General features: G+C 48.1%; 1 protein-coding gene across 2 annotated transcripts in view; it reads left to right on the forward strand.

The window, feature by feature from the left end:
• The first annotated feature begins 2,675 nt into the window (after positions 1-2,675).
• Positions 2,676-18,677, forward strand: part of PLD1 (phospholipase D1) — a 61,352-nt gene continuing 45,350 nt past the window's right edge. For both annotated transcript variants that reach the window (XM_054282423.1, XM_054282424.1), the window contains exon 1: positions 2,676-2,814. The gene's annotated coding sequence lies outside the window, so the exon portion shown is untranslated. The remainder of the gene's footprint in view (positions 2,815-18,677) is intronic.

The raw sequence follows: 18,677 nt of genomic DNA on the forward strand, positions 1-18,677 counted from the left end.
AGTTTTTCAGGTTGTGAAAAAATGGTTTGAGAGGTTTGGAGAAGGTGATGCTTCTTTGTGCTGTCACATGTTCACTGCAGCCTGCTCTTAGTTTGGCATTTTTTTTCCCCCCCCTTAAAGCCTTATCTTGTTTGGCATTTCTCTAGTGTCCTGCAGCTCTCTGCTCCTCCCCCTTCTCCATGTCTTGTGATGTCAAGTGGTGACCGAGATTGAAGACAATGTCCTTATTTCAAAAGAATGCTTGTTTCTTTTCCTGCATTACCTTTCAGCTGGTGTATTGGGTTTGGTGTACAGCAGCACAAGCTTTTAGTTCACCAAAAGCCCTTCTGCAGGTGTCTCTTACACTTTTGGCCACTTCATCGGGCATGGAAGTGAAAATTTTTAGAGAGAAGGAAAAAATATGAAGTACAAGTAAATAATAATAATTAGAAGATTGCTAATATGAGCACCTTGGTTTTACAGACTGCAGCAGCCTCAATCCCTGACTGTCAGCCTCGTCTTAAATAAGAACACTTCACACCCCTGTGACGACACCAGGCATCCTCTGAGGGATGTGGGGAAGTTCCTGAAGAATGAAAAGCAGGTGGGAGAGAACCAAAGAAACTCCTGACAGATAATACTGTGCCTCTCAGAGCTCAAGACATTTTTGAGGGTATGTGCCAAGTATCCATTTAATGAATTGCCTCTGGGACAGGGAAGGTTCTGGGAAGTGTAGAAAACCACTAATGGGACATGGGCACAGGCAGTGGTGCTTCTGCTCTGTTGTGGTGCTGCAGAGGGGGGAATTGTGCAAAGCAGAGGCCAAAATGCTCACCTACACTGGCTGCTCTCTTCTGCTACTGGTCTAGCCCTGCCAACATAAACCTACAGCAGGGAGATTAAATACACATTAAGTGAGCTAAGGTTTATGGATTTGGAAAGATTTGCCAGAAATCAGCCAGTCATGTAAAGGATGAACATTGAAATGAACTCTGGGCAGGAGGGAAGGGGTTTTCTGCAGAGAAAGTTGTGTTTCTCTGTGTCTGATGTCCCTGCTCTGCATCAACGCACGTGGAGCGGTGTGCAGAGATGGGAGATGGCAGAGGTCCCTGCAACCTGCTGTCCTCCTGCCCTGGGGAGCTGGGGGCTTTACAGAGGTGTGTCAGAGAGATGGCAGAGATTGGGCATCCTGGGCAGGTGGGTGCCCTGAGGGATGCTCCCCGTGCTGTACCTCCACTCATTCCTATTCCATACATTTAGCATGAAACACCTCTCTGCAATGTGGGCTGATATGCCTGTCTGGAACATGGCTCTGCCCTCTCTTTGGGGTGGAAATGGCAGTGATATAGGACAACCTTGAATATTTCCCATTGCCTTGCAGTGTTCCACCCCAGCTTCCTCTCCTGCTTTGTTCTCTCCTGACACTGAGTGCCACAAATGTCTGTGCTTTTTCCTTGCTCAGTGCAGCCAGCACTGCTGAGCCACCTTGACTCACAGCTCTGCACAGATGCCCAATGGGGCAGTGTGTGAGCCCAGCCCCACGAGCTGAAGGAAGCTGTGTTGCAATACCATTGGGAACCCACCTTAGATTTCTAAGTTTAATTTTAGGTGTGAGGCACATCACTCACTCTGTTTTGTTAAGGTGTTGGTAAGCCAAGTCACAGTAAACCCAGAGTAAACGAGCTGAGCCACTGTGTTACAGGTGTGCCCATAAACAGGTGCTGCTCTGGTGGAGAATGTGATGCCTCAATATTATTCTGCCAGAGTAAGAGACAGAGGCTGCTTCTGAACCAGCAGTCCTCAAAGTTGGGTTATTTATCTCATCTACATTTAAGGACTGTGGTTCAGTTCTTTGTGATTTAAAGAAATAAAAATTAAAATAATTTAAGGAAGAAAAATCTCCTAATAATCATGCTGAAGTCTTGCTGTAGATATAGAAGTGGGATCACTGAGTTTGCTGGAAGAAATCACCAAGATCTCCCTGTGCAGCCGCAGCAGTGAGAGCTGCAGTGCTGCAGACGGATTTTGGGCGTTTCACCAGCACTCAGGGCTGGCTTTATAGCTGGAACCTGCTGGGAATTTCCCTTATCCGCATGTCAGTTCAATGCTTCTGCAAGCACAAAAATTTTCTCTCTCGCTAAAAACCTGCTCCTTGCATATTAAAAAGGGCATAATGGAAGTAACATGGTAAATGCAGCGTGTGTAGGGGAGGACAGCTCGGATCCAAACAGCACCGGACTGTAATTATTGGGCTGTCTTACGCTAAAAAAAAAAAAAATCGCATGTGCAATTAATAATTGTTAATTTGTACAGGCTTTTTCAATCTGTTTCCCTGGCCAAACGCAGTTTCTCGGTGACGGTGGGGAACCTTGGCTTCTCCCTCCTGGAGTGTCCGGCCACGAAGGGGAGAACCGCGCTCCCTGCGGAAGCAGCACTCGGAGCGCGCAGCAATCTCAAATCCCCTCCACTAGCGGCAAAGTTGGGCTGAAATAACCGAGTTACTCCCTTTAGCTCACTCGGCGCCTCCCTGGGCTCCTCACGCCCGGCCGGGGCGGAGCGGGGGTGCCCGTCCCTCCCTCTGAGCCGTGTCCCGGTCCGAGGAGTGGCCGCGGTGCCCTCAGAGGAGGCGGGCGCGGGGCGGGCCCGGGGGCCGGGCTTGGGCAGCGCGCCCAGGAGCCCAGCGGGCGGGGCCGGTGTGAGGAGGTTCCTTGGGCTGTTCGGAGCGGCTTCTCCGGCTGCTGGTGCCCCGCGAGAGGGACGGCGCCCGGCAGGCTGTTACGGCACCCGGCTGGCTCTGACGGCACCATGGGGCACCCGCGGCCGCGGGGGCCGGAGGTGGGTGCGGGCGGGCGCGGCCGCGGGGCTGCCCCGGAGCGGGCGCCCGGTCCGGGGCACTGCGGTGATTTCAGCGTCTGTTTTCAAGTGAATGCTTTGCCCGGGCTCTTTGCTGGGCAGAGTTTGTTGCGGGAAGGAGTTTGTTGTCTGTCGGACGCACTCGGGATGGTTTACGCGTTTTTTGTGCAGTGAAATGTGTGGGTTTGGGTCGCTGCGGTCTGCGCTGTGTCAGGGCAGGACCGCGGGTTTGGGAAGCTCTGCGATGTGGTGAACTCCAGTGTCCCCGGCACTGGTGGAGCCGTGACCCTGCCACGTCCCTTCCGCACCCGCGGTTCTTGGGTCATGGGAAAGCCCTGAGTTACTAAGGGTGCTGACACAACCCGTTCTGCCGAGCTGCTGGGTGGGTTTCTTGCAGTGAAAGCCTTTTCTGCCTGTTGCTGGTTTTCTTTCTTTGGCGTGATGCTCTCTAGAAATCTTCAGCCCCAAGGTGTCTCTGGTCCGAGCTCGACCCTGGTTCAAGTCAGTGCAGCTCCGTTGGCTTTGGAAGCGGTCCCCGGGCTGACCAGGCTCTGTGCACACAGAAGAACAATGCCCATTGTGTGCCCAGCTCTGGTGCTCCCCACATCCCTCCTTTCTGTAAATCCGCACGGTGCCTCTCCATGAGGCTGTCTGGGGACAGGCACCCGCAGTTGGACTGGGTGGATGAAGCTCTGCTGCTTTGGCACTGGTGGAAGATGCTAAGTGTGGATGTCACGGCGAGGCCGGTGTGGCTGCTGGGACAAAAGCTCCCCGTTTGCCTACGGTGTTGTGTTTCGGGCTGCCTGTGTTTGCAGCTCGAGGGTTGGGAGCTCTCTTTCGAGTGTCTTTAATTGCTCAAGAATTCGTGTTTTCCCTCCCGTGCTGTCTCTCCCATTTGATAAGCGTGAGCTCATGCCAGAGTCTCTCAGGTAACCAGGGAACTTAATTTCCAACCACCTCATGATGCTCACAGGAGTGTTAGCCCTGTGACTTGGGTCTCATGGCCAAATCCCGCCCAGCTTAGCCAGAAGTTGGAAAGCTGTGAGTTTGAGTCTGTGGGTTCCCCTTCCTCAGGGTCACTGTTCCCCAGCGATGCTGGGATCCCCGATCCTGGCTCAGGGGGTTGCTGCAGAGTTCCCCTCAAAGTCCCCCCTGTGCACCTGCCCTTGCCTGTGGCTGAAAGAGGCCCTTCCTCCTGTCCTTCTGCCATGAGGTAGCACCAAGCCTGTAAAATCGGATTTTCTGCAGTGGGAAGGTGTGTCTGGCCTCTCCCAGGCCTGGGGTGCAGCACGTGGGTGACATCCCATGGTGTCCCCATCGCCCATCTTGGTGCCAGGTTTATTTGGTGGGATTCTGGGCCCTGGATCTGCCCTCCCCTCAGGCTTGGTCAGAGCTCCCTGTGGGACAGGGCCAAGGTCAGAATCCCTCTGAAAAGACCTGTTAAAATTTACAGAGATTGCTGTGGACTCTGCTTCAGCTAATTGAATGAAAGTTTATTGAGAGGTACAGCGATTGAATTTGGTTTTGCCAGGATTTTACTTTCCTAAGTAGAGAAGATTGAAGGGGTTCACTTACGTACTCATTTGCATTTTTAGTTTTATCTTGATATATATCACATCATCCTTTTCAGGATTATTGAAAATTAGTGTTGAGGCTCTGGTATTCCTAGAAAAGATTCAATAACTTCAGTTTTCCTGGAGGCCACGATGCTCTTCTTATTTTGAGAGGCTTGAACTCCCCCCCAGAAAATGCTGTTGTTGACAGGTGTCTCCTGAGCTCTCACAGCTGATACCAATCTGCTGGAATCAGAATTGCACGTTCTTTGAACTGCTAAAGATGCTGTTTCACGTGTGTGAATGAAATTACAAGTACTAGGTAGGTGATTGTTGCTGGTGAAATTAATCTTTCACAAAGCAGGCTATAATCTCATGGCTCTCCTAGACATTTTTATTACTCTTTATAGTAACAAAGTGTAAAGGGCTGTGCCATTTTGACATTGTTATTCCTGTAAATTAGGAAGTGCTCTTTAGACTGCAGGTGTGTCTGTGGTGGAGGAGAGATGTTTTAAGGGAGTGGGTTCTATCTCCAGCAGTGATTTGAGAAATCTCCTACATGATTAAGTGAAATTTCAGCCAGCTGAACCTGGGGTTTACAGTTATTCCTTCTCTGAAAATGGATTTAAATCAGGTTATCAAACCTTCAGGGAAAGAAATTTCAGGGGAATGCCCTTAAATGCTGGCACTACCACAAGTGTTATTCCTTTAAATGGCATAATAAGGAAGATATCAGCTGCTAATGTTCATAGAGGCTTGTAGTTTTATCTTCTCTCTGTCTGTATCCTGTGAATACATCAAAGGGGAGACTCAGGGACTGAAATTGCTGGAGTTTTGCATCAGGGTCCATGAGGAGCAGCACCTTTCTGATGCCTTTGCTGCAAACAGGTGGTTCCTTAATTTCATGTTGGAACAGCTATTTTGCAGCAAATGATTTAAAATTAATAATAATAATAATAATAATAATAATAATGCTTTAGTGAGAGTCAGCGTTGGCCAGTGGCCCTAAATCTGTGTATAGCAGAGCTGAAAAAGCAATTTGATTTTCTTCTGGAGTGTCGGCACCTGGTCTTGGCTAAGGGTGAGGAAGGAGGAGGGTGAGAGCAAACCTCTACATGCCTTTTCCTCCTATTGTCTGACTGGCAATTATTTGATGATGTGTTTTCAACTTGCTCTCACATGCCCTGTACCCTGGGAGCTCCTTCAGGGACTGAGATTTGGTCATGAGCATTTGCCTGACAGGAGTTGTGGCTTTGTCTTTTTTTATTTCCCTTCACAAAACCTTGGCCAGCCTTTTTTGGTTTGTTGGGTTTTTTTGGTTTTTTTTTGTTTTGTTTTGTTTTTTTGTTGTTTTTTTTCAAAATAAAGGCTTTTTCAGTCCATATTTAGGTACTGCTTGCTGTGCTTCTTCTGCCCTCTGAGAGGTGGGATGTGTGTGCAGCCTGGCTTCTCTGCACCCACCTATGCAGGGCCAGACTTCAGCTCTGCTGAGCTGCTGGATAGAGATAGATATATAGTATCAATTCAATGTTTTATTTGTTTTAGATATATAAATAAGTTTCTAACTGATATTTAGCCAGGTGCGCCTGCCCTGTCCCTCACTTCCATGGACTTGTGCTCATCTGATACATGTACATACCAGCTCTGCATGTGCAGACACCCTGGAAGGCAGAAAGTGTTGGAGGATCTGAAGGAAAAAGCTCCATTTGCCAGGTTTGATTTACAAAATGTTTGCCATGTTGCTCCCTCACCTGCTTAACACAAGGTGACCAGGGTGGCATCATGGTCCTTGTGAGGGACACTCCCTCTTGCCCTGGCTTCTTTGCAGGGTGGGAACAAACAGGAGTGAAGTGTGGTTTTGAAGATCATTAATTTTATATTTATATGTATTTTTTACTTTAGAATCCAGAGTTTTCTCTGTTTCCATGCAGTAGCAGTGGGAGCATCGTGTGCCATCACCACTGCCCCGAGCACTTTGCACATCCCTCGCTCCCCGTGCCCACACGCCGTGGTGGCATTTAGTGATTTCTGGATCCTTCAAGCAGATCAGCACCGAAACCTGGGGGTTTACATAACAAAGTGGGAGTGGGGCTTGTGTCTGTCAGACATCTCCAGCCCCCAGGCACCCATCTGCTGGTGTGGGGAGAGGGGGAGAAGCCGTCTGGTGGCTGCTGCTCCCACACTGGAGAGCTGGATCCCAAAGGAGCTGGGGTGGCACCAGGCAGAGAGGGAGACACACACCCCAGAAGAGAGGCCAGTTTTGTCTCAGAGAATAAAACCTTCTATTTAAAAACACTTGTGGCTTGCACAGGTCTAAATAGATGCAGGTCAGGGCGATCTTGCTGAAAATGGGTCAGGGAAAGGGGATGGGGCAAGTGCCAGAGGATCTGCTGCTGCTGCAGTGAGTATGGTATCAGGTCAGCAAGGGTGACAGCCTGCCCAGGGCTTGTTGCCAAAACAAAATGTGGGGTTTTAATATCAAGGTAATTACCTGACATAGTCTTACTGGGCTCCTGTGCTGGCTTGGATGCCAGTAAAAGTGTCTGAGCATAGGGCTGGGTGGGAATAAACCCTGGCACTCAGGGTGTGCCCATCTGTGCCAGGTCTGCACTGAAACTGGTGTTGGCTGTTTCTGGTGTTCATACTCTCTGGTTTTCTGTGATTTGTTTGCCCTTAAATCTTCCCTTTTGCTCCCTGGGGACACAGAGTGAACCATGTTGAGCTCCATCAAATCAAATGGTGCTACACCTCCAGTAGGATTTGACAACAAAATAGCCAGTTTGCATTAGTTACCTTAGTGTATAGCATTGTCCCTTCCTCCTCTATCCTGCTTTCTGTGGCAGAGGAGGAATAGATAAAATAAATGATCTTCTGTCCTAAGGAACTCAGTATTTAGGGAGAAAGGTAATAAAAGGGCAGGTGTATTAAAAAGGTGAATAGTGGTGGGGTGCACATTTTTCAGTAAAGAAAGAGCAGTCCTCCACTGTTCACCCATGGAAAGTCTTTGGGAGAGGAGCTGCAGGGCTGAGGATGAGAAACCTGATCAGTATTGGCAGCTTTACTTGACAGAAGGAGACTTTTCTGTCTGGGTGGGGGAGTCCTGTGCACACTTTACTGACAGCAGCAAGTATTCAGAATATTCATGGTGTTGAGATCTGTTTTCCTGGCTTGCACCTGCTACTGAAGAAAGAATTCAAGTGCATTTCCTGGATTGCGTTTTCCGGGTCAGGCTGTGAGTGGGCCTGATTCCTGTTTTATGTTTTTCTTTCTGCTGGTGCAGTGAGCCCTCATGTGCAGCCTTCACACGAGGGCTCTTTTTTGGTAGAGATAAGATGAACCTACTGATAAACACCCAGTGAGCTGGGGGCACTTTGCATCTTCTTCCCCCAGGGCTGGGGAGGTGGTCCTGGCACAGAGGGTCCTCTCTTCTCTGGGCAAGTGTTGCAGAGCACAGAGACAGAAGGCAGTGCCAGGCAGACAATGTCCCACAGAGCAGGGCTCTGACAGCCTCTGTCCCAGCCTGTGCAAGTGGCTGATTCAGAGCCAGTTGCAGTTTCTGGTTGCCTGGCCATGCAAGAACCTGCTTCTTTTTCCCCTCCAGGATCTGCCAGTGCCGTGTCCTGGGGCTCTTCCTCACCACTGGCGCTCACTCATCGCTGAACCATTTCCTAGAAACTGCTCCCATTCTACCAGCCAGACTTCTGGCAGGATTTTATTAATCAGGAATACTCATTTCTTGTTCTTCCTGCCTGTCTCTGTCCCACCCAGAAACACCCACTGGTGAGCACAGAGCTGACTGCACTGCCTTGAGTCAGATGAACCTTCTCTCACCATCAGCTGGGCTGACTCCTGCTTGAAGCCTCCAGGAAGCCCTCAGGCAGGGGGAAAACAAACCAGCAAGAGTAATTAATTGCACCTTTCAACACTTTCAGTAGCTGAGGTGTTGTGGCCATGGCAGGACCTCATAACTGTACCTCAGTACCTAGCTAAAGCCAACCCTGCTGTTGAGGCTTTTCTTTATTTAAAAAGTGTCCTGACTCCCAAGCAGCTTTGCATGTGGCACACAAGAGTGGAACTATTGGGTGGTTTGCATTTATATTTTCTCTTTCAGTTCAAGTGAGATGCAGTTTCAAGATGCAGTTGACTTCACATGAAGAACACAAATCTGCCTTACTTGTGGTTCTCTTGGGTGCACTGGGAAGCACTGGTGGCTTCTGGGGTCTTCTAGGAGGCTCAGCTGTCCTTCCTCTGTCACAGTGAAAGGCTGCTGAAACCATTTAGAGAGCAGGCAGTGCATCATAGTCTTTTCAGAAAGAAGTACTTTGTTTTCTCATTTCTCTTTTGCTATTTATGTAGTCCCTGTGAGATGTTCTGAAGTATATTTTTCCATGACTGAGGTTTCCTGCAAATTGATGATTTTTTTTTTTTTGTGTGTCCCACCCAGTGTTAAGTCTTACCAAGAAAGAATAGTAGATGACTCATGGTGGCTTTGAAATCTCTGTGGTTAGACCTGATCCTGCAGAGTTTTGGCAGCAGTTATGGCAAGTGAGCCATTTTGTTCACCAGGAGAAAGATCTGGCAAGATGGGAACTGCTGTCTGAGCCTGTTTAGCCTTTTTTGCTTCTCTCCCAAAACTATTGCGTTTCTTTCTGCCAAACAGATTTTTTTTTTTTTTTTTTGGTACATGCAGAAAACTCTCTGCAAACACTTTTCTGGGCAGTGCTGCTCCAGAAGGTCATGGCCGCTGAAAGAAAAATAGTCTTTAATTTTTGCCTCATTGTGTGCTGAGGTCTGGAGGGTTAAGCTTGTAAGTCATAATATTAATGCTCTGATTTCCTCTAGGAATTTGTGGGGAAAATACAGTAAAGGAATTTCAACAAAAGGAGAATGAACTGCAGGGTGTCTGCCTTGGCCAGACACCTGTGTTGCTTGTAAGATACTGGAGGTCTGGGTGGGAGAGAGGGAGCAGCTGAGGCTTGATTTGAGCTCTGATATGAGCCTCATCTTTCCCTGCCTGCCATCACTGTTCTCCTGTGCAGGCTTGATTTTGGGGCATTGTTTCTCCCCTCTCTAGGAAAGTGGTTAAAAAAAAATTGTCCGCAGCATCTATTTTGTTCTAAGCAAGCTGTCAGTACTGTCAGTGTATGTAAATGAGATATTTTGCAGATATTTGCAGGTGTTTAGTTGTATTTAAGAAAGAAACATAAGGGAGCTATTCTGTTCCTGCAAGTTACTGCTTCATAACAGACAATTTCTTATTAAATTTGCCTGGATTTGATCTCAGTTTGAAACCTCAGCCATCATTCCAGAATTGTTTGAGAAATCAGAACCCAATTACTGTAATTACTCATCCTTAATTCTGATAATGAATCAAACACTTCAAGGTATAGAAAAATTAACTTTTCACTGGCTTGAGTCCTGTTTCCTTGGTGCTGTTATGTTACCATGTAGGGTGTCCATGGCTGGTTTGCAAAGCCACCCTGGAGCTCTCTGTGAAGTCCTGGGGACAGCATCACCTCTGCCCTCTGAGCTTGGTGTAATTCTCTTACAGTTACCTCTGGGACTTCCCCAAGCCAACTGTTTTCTTCTTGTAAACAACATCCACAAATATTTTTCTTAGCTGGCCACAGAGAAGGAAATTGCAGTTCTTGTGAGACCTTGGTGTTATCCTAAATCCACTGAAGAAGCTGTTTGGGGGTTTCTGGGTGTGAGAGGGAGGCTGAGGGCTGATGTCTGCTCGTGTTGGTGCTGGCTGAGCTGAGGAAAAGCAGCTGTTCTTGGAAACGTGGATCAGGAGCACACATGCACCCTCCTGTTGTCACCTCTGTCACCTGCTGTTGCTGATTTTTTGGGAATGATGCCTGATTGTACAACAGCCTTTTAGTGCTGGGTGTCCCAGCCCGATGGTGGGAGCCACTGAGCACTGCAGCTTTAAGAGTAGATTGGAAAATAACTGAAGTCAAATGAGGACAGAGACATCAGATTCTTGTGGAGCTTATCAGCCAGAATGCATCAAACACATTCAAAAGCGTTGCTAAATAAAACATTAAAAATCACTGGGGAGCTTCAGTTTGGAAAGGTGCAGAACCCAGGGTTGCAGGCAGGAGTACAGGAGCATTTTGGGGTCTGCACCACATCATGGGGCTTTGCCCTTGTGGCTCCAGCCTGACAGTGACAGTGCCTTCAGGGTGGTGCAGGGTCCTGTTTGGGCTGGGGAAGCAGCAGGATTCTGGCTGAGGAGCAGAGAGAGGAGCTGGGACATGCCCTTGCTGGGACAGCCTGGTGACCCCGAGGTGCTGCAGTTCCTCTCACACCCATTTACCAGAGGTGATCCCATGCTTTGGGTTAGCAAAGTACACTTCTGGCAGTGTGTGCACAGCCAGCAAAAGCTTGGCACAGCTTCGTGTTCAGCCTGAGCAGTCACAGGGCTCATTAATGCTGCCAGGAAGGATCAGCGTGGGATGGCACCTGTGTGGACCTGCATGTGGGTCCCAGCCCTGCACCCTGCACTTGGAGCTGCCTCCAAGAGGGACAGAAGCATCAGTAAAACTGGTGGTGGTCACCCTGCAGTGGTTGTCCTCAAAGCTGGTGGTGTTTTGGGGAATCATCTGGGAGATGAGCCTGTGCCTTGCACTCCCCAGGCAGGGGAGGGAGTTGGACTTGGCTGCTCACGTGGGAACATTTGAGTTCTGTGCTGTAGTGGGGACCACACTAACAGCAGGACTGTTTAGTGGGAGGGTTGCTTTCCTCCTCCATCATGGCCCTCTGCTCCTGCCAACTGTTTGGTTCTTTTTAAATGGAAATTATTTTAAAATTTCCATTAGGGCAAACAAACTCCCAAAAGTCAAGACAATAGAAACGACATTTTATTAAAGTGCTGAACTTTTAACTAAACTATTAGTAAAAATGTGTGGTCTAAATCTGCTACTCCTTTGTTGCTGTGATACCCACAGGAATTCCTCGTTTCTTTGAGCAGGTCACAAAAAAGGTCAGCAAAATCACGTGTCTGTGGTTTCACATGGAAAAAAAGCAGAAGGAAAAAGAAAAGTCATGTTCCCCCTTAATGAGAACAGTTCAATCAGCAGCAGGGTGGCTGCAGGAGCGGGGACATTGGCCTCCTGACACGTACCTGTGCTCTTTGCTGGATCCAGAGCTGCTGCCTGGAGCCAGTGCCCATGCAGGGCTGAGATCCTGTTGCAGTCACTGAATCCCTCCCGAGCACAGGCTGCAGTGCTTTCCCTGGAATTGGCTTGGCTGGCAGGAGATATGTGAAGGTCTGTGTTTGCATTTATCAGCTGCCACCTAACCCACTGTGGGAGGGAGGGAGGTGTTGGGCTGCCTGCCAGCGTGCCCGCTTGTCTCCGAGCTGCCGGAATTCCCTGCGGAAATGTGGCTTGGCAGGTGGCACTTGCTGGAGCACACGTGGCACTGGGAGATACCACAGTAGTGTTGGGTGATGTACAGGACATCAGCCTGCAGATAGCTATACATTTAGGTAGCAAAAATACCTGCTGTATTTGTGTGGTGTGTTCAGCTGTAGATAAGAGCTGCAGCCATGAGTATCATCCTGTGAGCACTGTGGTGGTGGCTGTTGTCCCTGATTTCATGGAGATGGTCACTCTAATAGTCCTGTGCATTGCACCATCACTTTGGCTAGCTCCTTGCTTTTGGGATTTTATATAAAGCTTTTGTGAGCTCTATCTTGTGTGCCAAGCTCTGTGTGTCTGTCAGCACCCAGAAGTGCTGTATGCTTTGGCCTTCCTGCTGTTTGCTCTTTGCAGCAGGCAGTTTCCAATCCCCTCTTTTCCATCAGCCCAGGACTCTGTTGACCACTCTGTTGCATCTTGGATGTGTGGTTTGGGGATGCTGAGATGGAGCCGATCCCCAGGGTGCTGTCACCTGGCTCCCTTTGCCTGCCTGCAGCTATAGTGCTGGTTTGTCTCTGGGGGTGAGTAACCAGGTTCCAGAGGCTCTGGGCATCCCCTGTCCTGGTTTTCAGGGCTGTTATGTGCACTGCTCCTGGGTTTAGGGCTGCAGGGTGCAGGGCTGGCGGTGATCCCTGAAGGATGCACAGCCCGAGGTGTGAGTGCTGTGCTTAAACACTCTTGTCCATGACTGAGGAATCCAAAACAAGGTGATGAATTAGTATGTGCAGGGCCAGCCTTAATTACCAATAAATCCCTAATGATTGGCTTCCTGGGGAGGCTGCACTTCCTGTGGCAGCCCAGGGAGCGGGGATGGTGCTGCTGGGCAGGGGGAGATGGAGCCAGAGCACTCAGTACATCAGCATGAGATCCGGTGCTGCCCATCCGAGGATGTTTATGTTTTCCCTCTACTGTTCTGGAAAGCAAATTAAATGAGTCCTTGGGAGGTGCCTGACACTTGGGCTGGGCCTGGGTGTGGGGACAAACCAGCATGGAGGGGCTTTCTGGCTAAAGCTGTGGGTTAGTCACCAGTGCCTTACCTCATCCTTTCCCTTGACTGCCTGGCTTTTCTGTGTCCTTTTCTCCCACAAGTGGGAGCAATGTGGGGTGGATGCTGCAGAGCCCTGTCCAGGGGCAGAACAGGCTCTGCCCCGTGTGGATAGTGCAGCAGGCACTTCCAAAGATGAACCTGTTGTTTCCAGCCTTGAAGCATCTCATGCCCTGTTACAAACAGGCTGTGTGGATTGCTGTGACTCTGCTGCTCCTGTGGGCAGGCTGGTGGCTTGGCAATAAACCTCACGTGGCAAGGACTGTGGAAATCAATAATGCAGAGCCAGGGAACTGTGCTGCAGGAAGCACTAATTGGTTCCTGCTTTTAGAGGTGTTGCTATTAAATGTGGGCACTTTGTGGGGATAATTGTTTTGGAAACAGTATTTTAAAATGTTTTGGTTTTATCAGGATTGGGCTAAAGATAAGCAAATTAGGTCTGGATGATGTTTCAATGTGTCTATTGTTGATCTGGGTTTTTATTTAAGTTCTCTAGCTCCAGATCTTTCCAGGGTAGGAGCAATGCTTTGGTTCTTATTCAAGGGCTGTTTTGTGTGTTTTAAAAACAAACCCTAATCCTTTTGCACTGCCCCTGCAGTATGAGCATCCAGGAGGGCAGATTTTCAGGAGGCGTCTGCATTTGCTGTTGCTGGCTGTGGACTCCTCTGGCTGTGTGTTTTCCATGTACTGAGCTGAAGAACAGGATTCCTTAATCCTGCATTGCTGAGCATTTTCCAACCCTATTGTCTTTTAGTTTCACGGTTAGGGAATGTAACATTCTACCTACAAGAGCCCTGTTGTTTTGATTAAATATTGAGAGGAAGACAAAATCAGTGTGTCTGTTTTGCTTGGTGTGAGTATGGGGTTTTTTTTCTGGGCTGGAAAAGCAGGATGCTCCTTGCAGGTGCTTGCAGGGATCCTGAGCACAGGGAACACTTCCTAACTGTGGTGGAGGGCTGACCCCTGCCCAGGGCTGTGGAAGGACGGTGTGCCAGGGCATAAATCTGGGGTGCTGACAAGCCCAGCTTCTCCTGGGGGAGGCAAATAGCTCCTCAGAAATGGCTTTTATCAGGTGAGAGTATTTCTCCAACACAGAGTGGTCCAAAGCTAATTTTAGGCTTAAAATGGGATGAATGAGGAAATATTTACATGCAAAAGAGTCACCACCACTATACAGAGCAAAAAGCTGTTGAGGGCATCGTGCATGGGAATTCCTTGGAATTTCATTTGGGCTCTTGGTGCCCCTCTTGCACCCAGGCTCCTGTCAGCAGCAGGAGGAGAGAGAGACAGAATTCATGCTTCGATTCTTTGGGTTTTTGTTTGTTTGTTTGTTTTCTGTTTATTGACCCCATTTCACTGCCCTGCTTTGGCCTGAGCCTGCCTGTTCTGCTCCAGGCAGCCTGGGAGGTTTTTGTGTGTTCCACCGTGGGCGCTGCCTGCAGGACAAAACCAAGTATGGGAACTGAGGTCACTTGTCACAGCTCTTGCCAAAAGGTCACTGTACTGGGAGAGATGTCATGAGAACAGCAATGAGATCATTTTCAGGGATTATAGTGTTTCTCACCGTAGGGATAAGAGTTGATACAGAGCATCAAACCCTGGGAGGCATTAGCAGGAAATGTCTGTTTTTCCTGGATGTATTTTCTCTTCTCTGCTTACCATTTTTTCCAAATTAAATTTTTCTGGGTTTCATAGCTCTTTGAGATACTTTTCAGCATCAGAACATCATTAAGGAACTGTGATTGTCTGAGCTTGTTTCTGATCTGCCATGATACAGAATAAACCTAGGCTGACCAAGTTTTAGGTAGTCTGTGCTATTACCAGCTGCATACATTTTCACATCAGGACGTCAGTGTCTTCAAACACAGAACTGTTCATGAATATTTACAAAAATATGTATTTTCTGCCTTCCAGTTTCCATGCCTTTAAAGCTGTGCTTTTGTCATCCTGTGCAACAAGTAGAAAAAAAATTTCTTTAGTGAAGGCTGAGACGGTCATATGATCCCTGAAGTAATAACTTGGGGTTAAAGCATAACCAAAATGGCAAAGAGCAAGTAGATATTGGGCTTGCAAAGTTGCAGGATGGAGCTACAGGTTTGCAATATATTCACAAGGGCTCAGGGATTAATATAGTTAATTTCTGTTTTTTTAGTCATTGTCACTGCAGTTGAAATCTTGGCTGATTCTTGGTGAAGTCACTATTTCCAGTGTATATATTTTATTAGTTCAAGAGGTTTGGGGCCTGTGTGCTGTGGGGGCAGTCTGGGACAGAAGGCAGAGAGCTTAAGTGGTGCTTCAAGAGGAAGTAATTGATATGAGATTGGGCTGGACAAAGGCAGTGTCAGCTGTCTTTATAGAGTTTGTAGGGTTTATAGTATGTAAAAATCTTCCAGTTTTTAATCATCTCCTTTTTTTTCCTTGTCTGTTCCAAGGTTTTCCTTTACTGCTGAGTCTTCTCATTGTATTTTCCCTCTTGCTGCCTTTGCCCAGGCAGGCTTTGAGCCGGATGAAGCTGGAGCAGCACCTTCCCTCTGTTCAAACACGGGCTGCCACTCCAGCTCCTGCCTGCCCCAGCTGCAGGTTTGGGGTCCAACTGTTCCCCTGCCTCCTGCAGGCCCTGGGGGCTCTGCAAATCCCTCCTCAGGCAGTGCCTGCCTTTGCCATTAGATAGGGCTTTATCCCTAATCTCAGCAGTTAAACTAAAAGAGAGTAGGTTTGGATTAGATATAGGAGCAAATTCCTGCCTTTGAAGGTGCTGAGTCATTGGTTGCCCAGAGGAGCTGTGGATGCCCCATCCCTGGAAATGTTCAAGGCCAGGTTGGAAGGGGCTTGGAGCAACCTGGGATAATGGAAGATGTCCCTTCCTGTGGCTGGGGGTTAGAACTGGGTGGTCTTTAAGGTTCTTTCCAACCTAAACCATTCTGTGATTCTAATTCAGAGCACTTCTCCCTTGTCCACTCTGCTCACAGCAACCTTCTGCAGGGTTGCAGTCTGCTGTGACATTTCTCTGCCTTCTCTCAGTATTGACACTGTTCTCACAGGTCAAATGCTTTAGGCCTGAGTTCTCCTGTGTTCTGCATCATCTCTTCCTTCCTGGCTCACAGGCAATAGTCCTGTTTGTTCATCTTGGCACGGGTTTTGCATTTGTTCGGATTGCCAGTTCTTGACTCAGTCAGATCCTGGTTTTTCTCTTTGGTTGTTTGGGTTTATTTTCCTTTAAAAAACATGCTGCTTATTTTCTGTCTTGAATGGCAACAGCTGAATGCTGAAATGCAGCACTTATTTCTCATGAGTTTCATCCTGTTATTTGCAGTCTGCTGCGATTTGCTGGTATTGCTTGAGTTGGGTGTCAGAGGTTCATAATTCCCTTCTCTAGTCTGTCAGCAGTGCGAGCAGTGATTGGCACTGGACAGACAGGGCCTTCTTGGTGCAGCCTGCCTGGTTTGTGGTAAAATCCTGGATATCCATGTCTGGTGCCTGTTTGCACCCAGCCTGTTGCAGATTAGCCCAGGCATTCCTCAGCTTGCCCGTGGGAATGCAGAGAGTGACCACATGGAAACTCTGCCCAAGAGGTTAAATAGCTCTTGTGGAGCAGGGCCCTTTAAGCAATTTGGCAAAGCTTTCAGAGGGGTGTGTATGTCCTGTCTTTCCAGCTGACCCCAGTGCCATGTGGCCTGCCCAGCGTTGGGTTTGCCCTGTGTCCTGTGGCTCTGCAGCAGCCAGCTGTGACAGGGAGCCTGGCCCCTGCCTAGGTTTGTGGGGCAAGTCACATTTTCCTTCTCAACCCCAAAATTCAGCTCTAATCTCTATGGGGATAGTCCTGCTGCTGAGACTGACTCAGGCCCACCTGACTTTGGACCCTGCTTTATCGCAGGATTTGTCTGTGCCAGCTGTGAAAACGGCTTTAGCTTTAAAAAAAAATAAATAATAAAATCCTGAGTTATGGAGCCCTGCTGCGGTCCCTTGGAAATAATCATTGCATACACTGGTTAATTGTTTATCCATTAACCAACTGTGTCAATTAATGTGACAAAGAACCCAGCTGTACCTGGCACAGTGGGGAGGAGAGGAGGAGGAGGGAGGATGAGCATCTCCTCTCTCTGTTGGCTTCTCTCTGTTGCTCTTCCTGCAGCCCTGCTGATGTGGTATTTGTCTGCTGGTTTCCTTCAAGTTTGCTGGCATGGCACGTCCAGAGTGTGTTTGGGCTTGTGTCCTTTTTGACCCTGGAAAACTTCTTTTGGAAAGGGCATTAAGTTTCCATGGAGTAAAAGCATCTTCTGATGGAGGAAAAAAAATCGTTTTGTTTCTAAATGTGAATGTACACAGAAATACAAAGCAAGATGCTACTTTATTTCCAGCTAGAAATACACAAAAAAATTCTTTGCATGAAGTACTGAGTGGGAAATAGGATTTTAATGTAGATATGAGGGTAAAGTGAGGCTCTGGGCTCCCTACTGCCATCCCCAGGGTTATTTGGGAAAGCCTGGCAGCATGGCCTCCCTTGGGAATGCTGTTTATGTATGCCTCCTTTCCAGGGAGAAAATCAAACATGCAAAGCCAGTCTATATCAGGTGGAATGACTTCACTCCAAACAAATGAAAATGTACCTTCTGCTCTCTGAATAATTGAAGTCCCTTGCAGTACGTTGTTAGAATGGGAAAAGTGTATAGCTTCCAAGGGGGAGAGCTGGCTTTCTATGAAATGGTGACAGGGGAGGTGTGGGACAGCGCCAGTGCCAAATTCCTGCTGCACAGAGAGTGCACGGGCTGGGTAGGGTAACATCAGTGGGGTGAGAACTATTTGATAATTGAAACAAAATAAAATATAGTATAATTGTAATGAAAGGGGAATAACAGTGATGGAAACAAGTGATGCACAATACAGCAACTGCTCACCACCCCCTGGCCAGTGCCCAGCCCCCAGCAGCAGTTGGCACCCCCCAGCCAATTTCCCCAGCTGATACCCTGGGAATGGTGTCCTGTGGAATGGAATGGGATTTCCCTTTGGCCAGTGTGGGTCAGCTTTCCTGGCCATGCTGCCCCACAGCTTTTTGTGCACCTCCCCATTGTCAGAGCCTTGAAAACTGGGAAGTCCTTGAGTTAGGGGAAGCAGAACTTAGCAACAACTCAAACATCGGTGTGTTATCAACATTCTTCTGATCCTAAATCCAAAACACAACGCTGTACCAGCTAATAATAAAATTAACTCTGTCCCAGCTGAAACCGGGATGTTGCCCCAAAGTTCAGTGTATTATTGGAAAAGGAGGTACCCACATGTGTGTTTATATTTGAATTATTCATACAGATCTTTTGAAGTGGCCTGGGGCCCAGTAAACCCCTGGTCTGGTCCTAAACCCTTCTGTGCTCTGGTGGCTTCCCCTGCCACTGGTGGAAGGTGGCAGAGCTACCCAGGCCCTTGGAGCCCTCACTCCTAAGATGAAACTGTTGCTTCTGCATTTACTTTGGTATGAGAGAAGAGATTGACCCAGTTTTTCTTGATTCGTGTGCAAATGGATTTTTTTTCTGAAGGCAGCTGCTTCTAGCATGTTTTTAGGCATACATGGTATCAGCCTTGTGTGGTAATGAAATAATGGACTTGTTTCAAGAGGAAACAATAATAAAGAATGCTCTTTCAAAAGCAGCTAAACACATGATTTATTAAAATGTGAAATTATTTCCAAGTTACAGCATACCCAGCTCTTGTTGTGGAGCTCACACAAGAATAATTGCACAGTGTTCTTTGCAGAACTTAACGTCAGAAATGTCACACTTTTTTGGAGAAATCATTCTTTAACACAATGTAAGAGCTTCCACAAGGATA

The sequence above is a fragment of the Melozone crissalis genome, unplaced genomic scaffold (genome assembly GCF_028551555.1).
Source record: "Melozone crissalis strain CALT ecotype California unplaced genomic scaffold, PUWL_Pcris_2 ptg000034l_1, whole genome shotgun sequence".
Lineage (NCBI taxonomy): Eukaryota > Metazoa > Chordata > Aves > Passeriformes > Passerellidae > Melozone > Melozone crissalis.